This window comes from Mya arenaria, chromosome 3, assembly GCF_026914265.1.
Source record: "Mya arenaria isolate MELC-2E11 chromosome 3, ASM2691426v1".
Lineage (NCBI taxonomy): Eukaryota > Metazoa > Mollusca > Bivalvia > Myida > Myidae > Mya > Mya arenaria.
Genome location: NC_069124.1, coordinates 44,742,251 through 44,755,948, shown reverse-complemented (window position 1 = coordinate 44,755,948; position 13,698 = coordinate 44,742,251). Strand labels below are relative to the sequence as shown.

General features: G+C 33.4%; 1 pseudogene; it reads right to left on the bottom strand.

Annotated features, from left to right (window-relative positions):
- Positions 1-993: 993 nt before the first annotated feature.
- LOC128228167 (uncharacterized) lies at positions 994-4,317 on the bottom strand (annotated as a pseudogene).
- Between the last annotated feature and the right edge of the window lie 9,381 nt (positions 4,318-13,698).

The window sequence follows — 13,698 nt, the reverse complement described above, 5'->3', positions numbered from 1 at the left end:
ACAGTAAACACTCGCTTTGTCGAATTCGTTTGGACCTCGGGAAATACTTCGAGATAACGATAATTCGATATAACAAAAATACAAATAATGTCTTACTAAACCAAACACATTCGAAAATAAGATCCACATAACCGGAACATCGAGATTCAAGAGTTCGACATAATGAGTTTCGACTGTTGAAATATTCTTTCTGATATATGTACATGGTCTTAGTTCATTATTTAACCTTTTTTATTTGATATACAAATATAATCAACAAAATTACACCGATAGTAAAAATACATTTTACTTTCACTGCACTCTTGGTGGAACAACTTTAAATGAAACGGAAGTTAACCGACAGTACTTTATGAGGTTACGCATTTGGTTGTACTAATTTTGTATTGTTTGATACATTCACTACATTTTGGGTGAAACACCTTAAACGGTAACGAGAGTTAACCGTCCGTTCTTGAGGTTTCGCCATACAAGCATTTAGTTGTACTTTCTTCGACTTATTTGATACAATCACTGTGTTTTTGGCGGGAAACCTTAACATGTAACGTTGACGTTAAACTGTCTCAGTCAAACACGTAGGAGTTAATGCCAGCTTTATAATATCGAGCTATTATTAAAATACACATACAGTAAACACTCGCTTTGTCGAATTCGGACCTCGGGAAAAACTTCGAGATAACGACCATTCGATTTAACGAAAATACAAATCATGTCTTACTAAACCAAACACATTCGAAAATAAGATCCACATAACCAGAACATCGAGATTCAAGAGTTCGACATAACGAGTTTCGACTGTTGATGTATTCTTTCTGATATATGTTCATGGTCTTAGTTCATTAGTTAACCTTTTTTATTTGATATACAAATATAATCAACAGAAATACACCGATAGTAAAAATACATTTTACTTCCGATTCGATTCAAATATCAATACGGGTTGGAGTCCGATTTTGAAACAATAATAATAACAACATAAAACTCATTAACTGCATTACATATGTTATTTATTTCGCCTTTTGTACAACAATAATACATTTTTAATATCGAACGTTTAACTCTCTTATTAAATCCATTCTGTCATTAATAACTTCCTTGACAAATAGTTTCTTTAATGTCATATTTTCTTAATATTGGATGTCAGCGTTTGCGGCATTTTTGCAGGGCTCGGACAAAACTGACACCCTGTATCACATATACAATATTCGGCGCTTCCTTAAGCTGTCATTCCTTCAAATATTGCATATAATGTACATGCCAATACAACAAAGCAAATATATACAAGAGTCGAAGACATCTATAATGTAGTTTTGTTATATAATGAGTTATATCAGAAACGTTGTTTTCTTCACTAGCTTGATATGAAGGTTGCACTCAACACGGTTATTGTGGAAGCAATCACTATATATCAACTATTACATTTCACAGTAATAGTCTGTAAAATATGTAACCGTTTCAGTCGCACTCCTTCACTATAAATAGCCTGTTAGTCTCCTGATATGCCAGTTGGCTGCATTATTTCTAGGAATATTTTAAACGGATTGGATGTAATAATCTAACGCTTCGAGCGGATCGCCTTCCATCTCCGAGCAGTGCCCCAGCAAGTTGGCAGCCGTCTCAGGATGATGCATTTTCCTTAATTTGTCTTGATTTATTAAACAGTTTTTTAAATTGTTGTGTGCTAGTAACTGTCTAGTACGAAGACGCAGTTTCCTGTTCGTGAGATACTGTAGGTAGAAGAGGAATGGTTGAGAGTCTACTGCGGCAAAATCCATCCAGGATCTTTCCTTCCTATTTCTATGTTGAGCATCGTCATTCACAGCCCTGTTCATTTCATACAAAAGAAATGGTGGCACGCAGAAAACTTCTGAATCTGTAAACGTCACGCAAAGGGTAACTTTACGTATTACTGTATCATAGTTCCAATCATCTGTTGTACTTCCAATGAGAAGATCGTCGGTTTTATATAATCCCCTTCCACACTGACATAGGGCATGCACATTATCGCCGTATCTACGTTCAACGTCATTCAGCACGTCTGCCGCTCTATGTGGATCTCCCCTGCAGTAAAACATTGACGCCAGTTTCAGTCTAATGGACGCCACGTCGGTGTCAAGAGAACGTTTATAGAGATGAAATATTTCTGGTGTGAGTTGAAGTTCATGTTTTATGTAAAAAGACGAAGCAATGGATGCAAATAAAGAGTAAATGTGCGGTTTAAACAGTGCATGTGCCTGTCGCTCATAGCGAGATAATCTATAGATAATAATACCATCCTCATGTATATAAAATGCAGTTAATAATCGTCGATACGTTGCAGGATCCGTCAATTCCTTTTCGAACAGTAGAATAAACACACCAACTTTTCTTATTAAATCGTATGTTAAAACAGTATTTATTGTCTTGAAAATTGTTGATCGAGGTTCAAACATTCCAGTTGTAGGGTTTTGGATCCTTTGTCCTATGCCATCAATCTTCAAGTCGTGTAGTATCGTTAAATTGCTTTCCAAAAACTCTTTTATATTTTCGAGTAATACCAGTTGGTAGCGGCGAGTGATTTTTCCGTCGAAAAGGTTCGATTCAGGAATGATATAGTGTGGCAAATAACCCCTTATCAAGAACATTTTCAGTGTTTGCAAACAATAACCTATACATTCGATTAGCCGATCTTCTCTCCACTCCGCTGGCGATACTCTCTCCAGTGTAAAGAACATAACAGTCTTGCAGTGAAACGAAGTTAATTTACTTTTATGACTTAAATAGTGTTCCATAATGTGTTTCTTGATCATTTTCAAGACGACGTAGCATTTTAACTGCACTATTGTAAAGTTAAAAACAAGAATGCGTTCGATTTGGCTCGGTGAAATTCGCCACTCAATATTATTGTTCAAACTCTCGAAATGTCCATCAGGAATAAGAAAACAAGAGCATTCACTTGCAGCTTGCATCATTTCCGGTGTTGGCCAATGTCCACGTCTGGGTCGGTGAAACCATCGGTAAACTTCTGGTGGGACAAATTTACATTTGTAAGCTGGAACAATGTCAAACATTTCACTGAAACTAACTGAAGGACCACAACATATAAGGTCATCTCCAAAATGTTGTTTGGCATTTTTTATCCACATTTTATTACTTATAAACACCCGTCGATCTACATGCGGTATGCAATTTATCAGTTTCTGTCCGATATATCTGTAAGGTTCGGGAGATTCTGGCTTGATAAATTGAAGCCAATAGTGTTGTGGCGGAGTTGTCTCCTCTTTCACCATCAGGAGGTTCTGTCTCCCTGCCCCAGTCTGCCCAGTCTGACATGATGTTGGTGCTATGTTTGCATACAAGCAAATCAATGTCTGAATTCATCCCCGGGGTTGTAGATCCCTCTGACTGGCTACCGAAATGAAAATACGTAATATTTGTACCATCTAATATGTCATATAGACACCCTACCGCCTCTCTCAGCAGGAATGTTTCTCGCCTTTTCTTAACAACCCGGCGGTTAACGCCAATGTCGTCCAGAGCTCGTGACAGACGAAAGGACATCCAGGCGTTATGGTCAGATTCCCCGTCCATCTAAAACACACAATTGGAAATAAGATGCCTTTACTAAAAATGATTTGTAAATGAACATAATTATTAGTCAAATGTTCGTACAATGATATGGTGTTAGTTTTACGCACGGTTGTATACGGTATGGTGTCAGTAGTATGTACACTTACGTAGATTCCCCAGAAGAAAATACACTGTATGCCTACTAGAGCAATTACTTTTCTAAAGCGCTAAATAGTATTTTCTAAGGTAATAAAATAGAGTCGAACTCGGTATGTCGAACTTTGTTATCTCGATGTTCTGGATGTGTCGAACTTATTTTCGAATATGTTTGATTGATTAAGACCTGTTTTGTATTTCGGTTTTATCGGACATTGTTTGCTGAAATATTACCCGTGGTCCAAACAACTTCGACATAACGAGTTTCGACTGTAGCGGTGAAGGATGTTGCTATTATACGAGTAACTTGGCTAAATACCAATCGTTATGCGCGAGTTATTGCCTTATTTCACAAGGGTAAATTCCTATACGCTATACGCGAAGTAAAATGAATATAAATTAATTGTGAAGATAATTATTTTCATGTACACAGGACAACACAAACATCTAACATGCGACTTACCGTTAATGTTCTGATCCAATCACAACTCAAGTGCACAGACAATGAGAATTAAATATTAAGATTCAACAGTTTATATCTCAAAATAAGAGAACATACCTATTACTTCGGAGAAATTAATGAATGCAAATTAAAGATCTTATTTCCGTAATAAGCGAAATAAAGGGTTTACACAATTAGCTGACGTACATATTTTCCTAGAAGCGTCCTTTACATAAGAGCTTCAGAGAAAAACGGCAGTGAATCAGAAACAATACTTTAAACAGTTACGAAACAATGTAAACATTTCCGGCCACAAGTGATAAAGTGATACACTTAACTAGCTGTTGTACTCTATGACGGCTCCCGTCAATGATCGCTCGAAATTGAAACAGAAATGGCTACAGTCTTATCTAGCTTATGACACAAAGTGTGTACTTTCTCCGATGACTTTTAAAGAGATTAGACACCAGCAGCCAATTTTATAAACAATGGTAAATAATTACCTCGGTATGTAAAACCACCGGTAAATTCCGTGGTAATATTACCATGGCGGTAAATACGTTGTATAAAAGAAATTACCAAGGCGGTAAATTTACCAGAGTAAATTTTACAAAAATATCCCATAATGCAATAGAGTGACGTCATTTTCCCCGCACAGCTGTCAGTTTGGAGGTATCTTTTTTATATAAAAATAATCTAAAAGGCAGTTTTAATGGCAAAATTCATTTAATCGGTCCAACAAGTTACATGATAAATATTCAACAAAACAGAACAAAGTATTTATAAGCTACTCCCGTGGCTGATCAATAAAATACATGCAACACTTGAAGGGGTAGGTTTATTCTGAATTCAGGGGTGTTTCTCTTTACTTCATACAAAACGGTCAACGAATACCGCAGGAAAATGCGAACATTATTGAAATGATATGCAATTCATAATGACACAATATATATCTGAATAATTTAAAAACAGAAATTAAACGACAATAAATTATACTTGCTTACACAAAAAACAAAAAAGAAATTGAATGAAATTTAATGGCATCATCCGTTTTTCTCACGCTGACACCTTAGGAATTTATAGTCAGTTTCAACTTGTCAAAGAAATGATGCACTGAGTTTCTTAGAATTGATTCTCATCAAAGTGATCAATAATTCATATATCTTTCAACTAATATGTACCATTGTTTCAGTATTCCCTGTATTTGTCAATTAAAGCTGGGGGTCCATTGTAATATTTTAAACTGAATTATTGCTGAAGTTGAGAATATATGTAAGCAAACACCACTGATTCTTTTTGTGTCAATACAGACACATATTATAAGTGTACTTGATTTTTTCTATATCCTCTATGTGAAATGTCATTTCTTGAAGAATTCCATTTATTAAATGGTGCATCCAACCATTTTGCAAATTCATACGATTATTAAACTACATGCGACATTTATATACCATATCAGTTATGTTTATTATTAATGACCAAATGATCTTGAATCTTTTTCTTTGATCTTGTTTGTTACATATATATATATTTTTATAATTATATTCCTACCCCTAATTAGGCTTGCAGTATCCTCAACTTGGCACTAAAAGTGCAATCATGTATAATTAACATAATGAATTTTGTTTTAGTGTCTGCTTATTTATTTCATCATTGTTTCTGTTTAAAATAGAATGAAACATGATCTCTTCAGTTATTGTCAGCACTATTTAATAATATTTTTAACTATTTAAAAACTAAGCTGTCCCATTGTTGATGTCAAATTTAAGTGTTAGAAGTACTTACTGATATAGTCACCATATTTCCATTTTACAGGAGCATAAAGTCAATATCCAAGGAGTGTAACATTTATTTTCTATTTTCATTAAACAATAAATGGTCTTAAATTCAAAATCAAAGTCAATTCTTATGTAATAACCAATAACCAGAATCAGCAATGTCAAACAGCATGAAATACACTAGCGGCCCCATGAAGTTCATTTTGTGATGTTTTCTTGACGGCATATTTGTCATATAACCTCCACTGGCAGCAATCTAAAGTTAATTAAAATTATTTTGTAATCATTAAAATTATATGTTGTAGGTGAAAATCAGCTTCATATCTTAAATTGATGATTAATGAATTTTGGGCGGTGATATGGAAATATGCTGGGGGTGGGTGAGGGCATTCCCAAGAGGCCAATGTTTCTATAAATTTGAAAGGTAAGTTAACAAGAGCGTTGGTAAGAGATGATGGCTTCCACAATAAACAAACCAGTTATTAATATTTTGCTTTCACTCAAATGACAGTAAACTGTCAATTTACAGAAGAAAAAAAATCTTATTATTACCTCACTGCTCTTGGTGTCTTCATCATGTGCCTGTTATATGTTCTAACATCACACTGGTTCTGCTGGCTTTCGCTGATGAAAAGCCTAAATTGATTATTTATATTCATAATCACAATTATGAAATGGTTGGGTACAATTGAACGTAAACGTGTAAAACAAAGAACTATATATGTAACAGTATAATTTATATACATTTTATCAAACTCAAAAAATCAAATTTGGGTATGTTCTCATACCACAGCTGTTGTTTTTATCAAATAAACAGTAAACTTTTATATTATCAAGGCACTCTACAGTATTTAGTTAGCAATCACTCCATTGTGTGCCTCTATATAAAAGAAAACTGTAGAAATAGACTATAGACTGAGGTATTTTTCATAGAAAATGACGTCATAGCTGTCATTTATTGTTCAATGTTTACAGGCGGTTCAATTTGATTGTAAATATTAATGTGCAAAATACTCAAAATATGTGCAAAGTGGGATACATTTCAACAAAGTAAGGTCGAGACCTGCAATCAAGTGTTGGTTTCCAACTTTTGCATTGAACTATGAAAGATTTTGAAAATATATTAACGCGAAACAAGGTAAATACATTCTTAAACTTCAGATTTCTTTTGTCACTGTTTTTGTACATGAAATTTGTCCGTGGGAATATTTTTAATGCATTAATTTGTTCACACAGTGATAATTGGCGATTTCTTACCTCTGTATTCCTGTCTTCTATTGATATGGATGTAATGGAACAGTTTTTTATTCACGAAGTTTCAATTTGTCTTTAAAATCGACAAAATGAGTTGTGAATCGAGCGTTTGATTATGTCGGGTCGGCCATCTTGATCAATTTACCCACCTCTTGGAGGAGGGCTTAAAGCGAATGAACGGCTTTTGACCTGGTACGATTTGTTAGTATAGTCATGTAATTGTAAGACAAATTAACATTATTATTATTATTACTATACAATGAATGAATGAATGAATGAATGAATGAATGAATGAATGAATGAATGAATGAATGAATGAATGAATGAATGAATGAATGAATGAATGAATGAATGAATGAATGAATGAATGAATGAATGAATGAATGAATGAATGAATGAATGAATGAATGAATGAATGAATGAATGAATGAATGAATGAATGAATGAATGAATGAATGAATGAATGAATGAATGAATGAATGAATGAATGAATGAATGAATGAATGAATGAATGAATGAATGAAAGAAAGAAAGAAAAAATGAATGAATGAATGAATGAATGAATGAATGAATGAATGAATGAATGAATGAATGAATGAATGAATGAATGAATGAATGAATGAATGAATGAATGAATAAATGAATGAAAGAATGAATGAATGAATGAACGAATGAATGAATGAATGAATGAATGAATGAATGAATGAATGAATGAATGAATGAATGAATGAATGAATGAATGAATTGATGTGCAAACATATACTAATGAATGAATGAAAAAATGTGCAAGCATATACTATCTTTAGATATGTGAGTGAATGAATGAATGAATGAATGAATGAATGAATGAATGAATGAATGAATGAATGAATGAATGAATGAATGAATGAATGAATGAATGAATGAATGAATGAATGAATGAATGAATGAATGAATGAATGAATGAATGAATGAATGAATGAATGAATGAATGAATGAATGAATGAATGAATGAATGAACGAATGAACGAATGAATGAGAGCTTAGATATTTAGTTTGTAGCAATGACTTGTGATCCTCTACGAGGTTTGTTTATATTTTGCCGCTTGGCTCAAAACTGGTCACATCCATGAGGTCACTAGTTTTCTAGACTCATATAGAAAAATATTCTTGTCCAAAACCTTTAGGTTTAGAGTTTAATAAAAAAATAATTCATTACATTGACTAATGGTCCTGTTCCAAGTTTGCTTATTTTATTTTATGGGGTTATAACTGACCACATCATCAGGGACATTTGTTCAACAAAGTCCAATATATTGAAAATATAGAAAAAGATCTTTCTTAATTTTGATAGGCGTACATCGTAGATATTTGTAATGTAGCTATTGGTATGACTAGTGGTCTTGTATAAACAAGAATTGAGCAATATTCTTGTTCAAAATCTTGAGGTCGAGGGCTTAAATATATTGTGTTAGTAGTAGTGTTTGAAAATCTGACCCCATTTGCTATCGATAATCGAATCGAATTGGACCAAGCATTTCGATTTACTATCGGACAATAATCGAAAATGCATAATATAAGAAAGGCATACATTGTTTATACATAGTATCATCATCATTATCAATTAAATGGTTAAACTTGGAATCAGAACGGGTGATGCTATAGTCATGCTTTTTGCGCTAGTCTTTAATAACTTAACGAAAATACATTACAATACAACATATAATTAATAATTGCACATCAATTTCAAAATGATGCTCACCGCGTCAAGTAAGTTATTTTAGCATTTTATCCATGTAAAAGCATATTAAACATTTGTGAACTAGCCTAACATTCAAAAACCTGTTATATTGAACATTTCTTTAGAATATCTTAATTTCATAAAACTTTCACAAAAAAGTAGATTAGTTAATTACAAACAATACCAAAAACGGTTTCAAAAACAGAAAGCATCGAGCCAGGATCCCCGGTATTTGCAGGTGAGACCAGCCCCACTCCACTTTAGAGACAGGTTATTAAAGAAGGTTTTATGAAATATATAAACAATTAAAAACAATTTGTAATTTTGGGAGGGTTTGAAAGTTTTTATGCACAAGTGTTTACATTCACCACATTTCATTCGGAGCTCCTCGGCCGTTTTTTATCGCAAACAAGCTCGGATGTATGCCGGTTCATCAGTAGAAGTAGTCCGTAAATTTTTGAATTATATCATTAATTGAATGTAGTGTTTTAGCTTGTATTTATTTATCTAAGTTTAAATTGATAATTGCCAATAAAGTGTATACTTGCAAACATAATTAAGATTTCCAAGAGTAAAGTTATTAAGTTAAACTGCTAATTTAAATTACTACGCAATCTATGAAGTATATAAACCGTCCATATACATCCGAGGTTGTTTCGATAAAAATGGCCGAGAGCTTCCGAATGACCGCATTTGTGTAAGAGAGTGACATCCCTTTTTAACACGAATTCAACGAGAATTTACCGGTAATAAAAATTTACATTTATTCGAATTTTGCCACAAGGCAAAAAAATACGTAGTTACCGGAAGTAACAATAGCGACATCTATTTTAAACAATCACTATCGATTGTCGCCGACATAGCAATGTCAGCGACGATTTATCGATTTAACTCGATAATCGATTCATCACTAGTTAGTAGCATATACTAATGGTACTTGCTTCTATTGAGCCTAAATGCTCAAAATCTGACCGCGACCTAGAGGTCACTTGTTTTACATTGACATAAATAGGAAAATAAATTGCAAACATCTTCTTGGCCAAAACCTTTAAGTTGAAACGCAGATACTTGGTTTAAAGCAATGACCTTTGGTCCTCTACCGAGTTTGCTTCTATTGTACCCATGGGGTCATTACTGAGTACAAAATGATCAGGGAGCTTTTGCCATAGGTGGGTTGCCTGGGATCCTTTTTCCATTGTCAACAATTGGTTTGTTCACACTATTTGGGTCACAGACTGTAGACCAATGCTTCTGAAAATTGATTAAAATATTGTTTTAAATTTTCAAAAAAGCCTTGTTTACGAATAATGTTTTTATTGTATCGATTCTTTCATTTCTTTGTGATACATGTTCAGAATTATTGTCTTGATGAACTTCAATGAAGTTCAATAAGGGTCATCTTCGGTCAAAAACTGAGTGACAAGGTCAAAACTAAGAAAAACCCTTCTTGAGTATTTGAGGCTTCTTAATTTATTAAGTAACTTGTACCTGTAGCAACTTATTTGCACATACGTTTAATTCAGCCAAATTGGCAACGACTCCGTTGAGCAATACAGGGCCATTATGACTCCCTTGTTTATGATTTTCTGATGGTTTAACATTTAACAAACTATCAACTGTCAGTCGAGCTTCTACAAACAAATATTTTTAAAGATGACTTTATTTGACTCATTTTTTTGTAACAAATAATATTGATTAATTGTATTTGGGATTTTTATGGTGTATATTTTAACGAACTGTGTAGTGAAAGTGTAGACACAAAGAGAAAGTTCTTAATTAAAACAATCAGAAGCATTTTTTGTAATAAATGAATTGTCACGAGACTGTTAGTTTTTGTTAAGTACTCAACGGGTTGTTTAACAACTTTTGTGCTCATGTCCACTTCCTGTTAGGGATGACCTTGCACTCAAAGGTCAATGTTTAAGAAGGTTACCGATGCAAACTCTGTCCACAAATTTGCTTTGCGGCAAATAGTGTCAGTGAGTGTATCCTTCGTTAACAAATCCTGTATCATTTGCAGACCTGGCATGATAGCCCTTATGGATTAAACGTTTAATTTTGTGGTTGAGCTTTAATATTTCTAATCGGTCCATTTGTTTCACAGACTTTGTCAAAGCAGTTTGAAAACAATGTCACTTGTATAGCACCCAATATTCACTAATGAACCCCAGCATGTAAAACTTCTATGTGTATTGCTATAAGTGATGATTAGCACACATTTCAATTAGTTGAAGTTTATACATGGCAGCGCGGTGCCAGTGGGTGATAATATTCCTTGCTAGCCAATAAAGGCCCTAGATATGTCTTGTTAAGTACTGTTGAGTCACCTTAGTTGTATGAGGCTTTTCTTATTATAGGATGAAATTTGGACTTCATATTTGTATGTCTAAGCATTTGGTGATTCTATTTTTACACTACAGTATGATACTGCTCATTGAAAATGAAACTGGAAGAGTATTAAGTAATGCAGTTTGCAGTTTCAAAGGAAATGCACGGACAAAAACATGCAATTTGAGTTGATATTAAACTATTGAAAATACTTGTTCAGACCAGTCAAAAGAGAATGAAGCCTTGGCTGCCATGTTAGCGCAATGTTAAGCGGACTAGATTCTCACTAAGGGCACCAAAGTTAAACTCCCAGTGTTGGCGCATGTAAGTGTCATAATTTGAACTGACCAATGTTGAGCAATATACATTTTTATCTTAAAGGGACTGTACAACAGATTGTCACCAAAAAAGGTTTTTTTCTGTATCTCAGGACAATTATTGAATAAAATGTTTTACTCGTTGTTATCATAATTGTAAAAAAGAATACCAAAATTAAAAAAAAAGAATTGTGTCGAAGACCAGGTTCAAAGCAGTGTCGCCATAAAAGCAATCCAGCGTTGTTTCCACTGAGCTACGAAGGCTTACTCTAAACGGGTGATACAATTAAGCTATACACCTAACTCGGTAATATCACGTGATTTCATCGACTAGCCAATCACGCATATGGAATGAATTCTACAAGGCAGACATACCCAGTAATCTTTTTTGATGGAAAAATACGAAAACTCTGCCAAAAATAAATTAATTGTAAACTATGTGGTGATTCAGTTAGTAAGTTTCAATGCATTGTACACATCGATTCCAAGATTATGTCAGTTTTCGACAATTTTCTTTTATTTTTTCGCTATTTCATCATACGGAGTACAGTCCCTTTAACGTTTGACATTTAGAAATTCAAGTACAATCAAGGTAATTTTGTCTGCATCTAGTAAAATCCATAATTTGTTGGAGGATTTTTTCAAGTGCAAGTGCAAAATAAACTTAATAAAAACATGTTAAACATATATGAATTAAATCAGGTTTAACTTGTGTCATGATAAGTGTCTGTTTATTGGTTATTTCTTATCACTGAATGATAGTGTCTTTCAACAATGTCAAGTTCTCATGCTGATATGGAGGTCAAATGTTGTCACAAGTACAAAATCAATGAGAATAATATGTTTTTTATTGTATATTTCCGTATTCATTCCATTTATAATCCTATACAACTACCAATGGGCATCTACATATGTATTTATATTTTGGTACATTACCGGTGGTATCAGACGAAATATATTGCACTTTTCCTTGGCAACCAATGCTCAGTGATTGGCTTTCCAAATAGTTAGTTTCAAATGTTTGGCAATCATTTATTGTAGTCTAAGTGAAATTGTATTAAATTATTATGTTATCAGTAAAAGAGTTAAATAACGAATAGCAGAATTTACTCTAAAAATGAATTTTGTTATAAATAATTTAAATGCTGTTGCCTTGGCAAACATCTCACAATTGAAATAAATGTCACATTAATCATCGTGTTAAATAAGGTATAGGTATATAATGCGAATAAAATCCGGATTTTAATCATCATAGAAATTCTGACAAATCTGGTTTTGCATGCCACAAACATTTCAAGTCCTATCCCTTCATGAACAACAGTATGTGCATCCCAATAAAATCTAGGCAAGGAAATTAAAATATGATGCAAAAATATCTTGATATATGCATTTGTCACTTATCCATTTTTATGCATTTTTGATCAGAATGTTTGTCTTCGTGGAATATGGGTCACGTTTGTTTACACCAATATGGTCACTTGGTAAAATTTTGAGAATAACAACACTTTTCCCCAGGTTGTTATTTTGTAAGGCCTTCAAATTTAAAAACGTAAATTAATTTAATTTGGTTAGAATGTTTGCCCTTCTAAAATCAAACTTAATCATATTATGAAGTGTTGGTATTTAGGTGGTCTTTCCAACCGGCATTTCATAAAAGTTAAAGAGATGGGTCATTCAGCATGCTCTGTGTTCAGTTCTACCTTTTTATGCCACCAAAATCTTACATGTTTAAGCACTTTAGTGCCGCAAACAGCGGTATCATACTTGCCATCGAACTGATGTAAGTAAAGGAAAACCTTTAAATGGTGCGCCTGATGATACAAATTGTTAAACATAATTGACATTGATATGGTTATGGGTGAAATGTTTCGCATGATAGACCATTCAGTTATGTACTTTATTTATTAAAAGTTAGCTAATTTTAGTATCATGATAAAGTTATGGCCTCTTTCCAAAGGGGGCATATAAAATAACAAATGTTTGTCAGTCTGTCGGTATATTAAGTCACGTTTTCACAACTTAAAAATGGTTTGATAAATCTTGTATTTTGTATCAGATGACATGGCTAACATGTTTGGCCTAGAACGATGAAACATCACTTACTGCTTTCACTTAATTCGTCTGTAGATGGCCCACATCTCTTTTGCATCAGTAGGG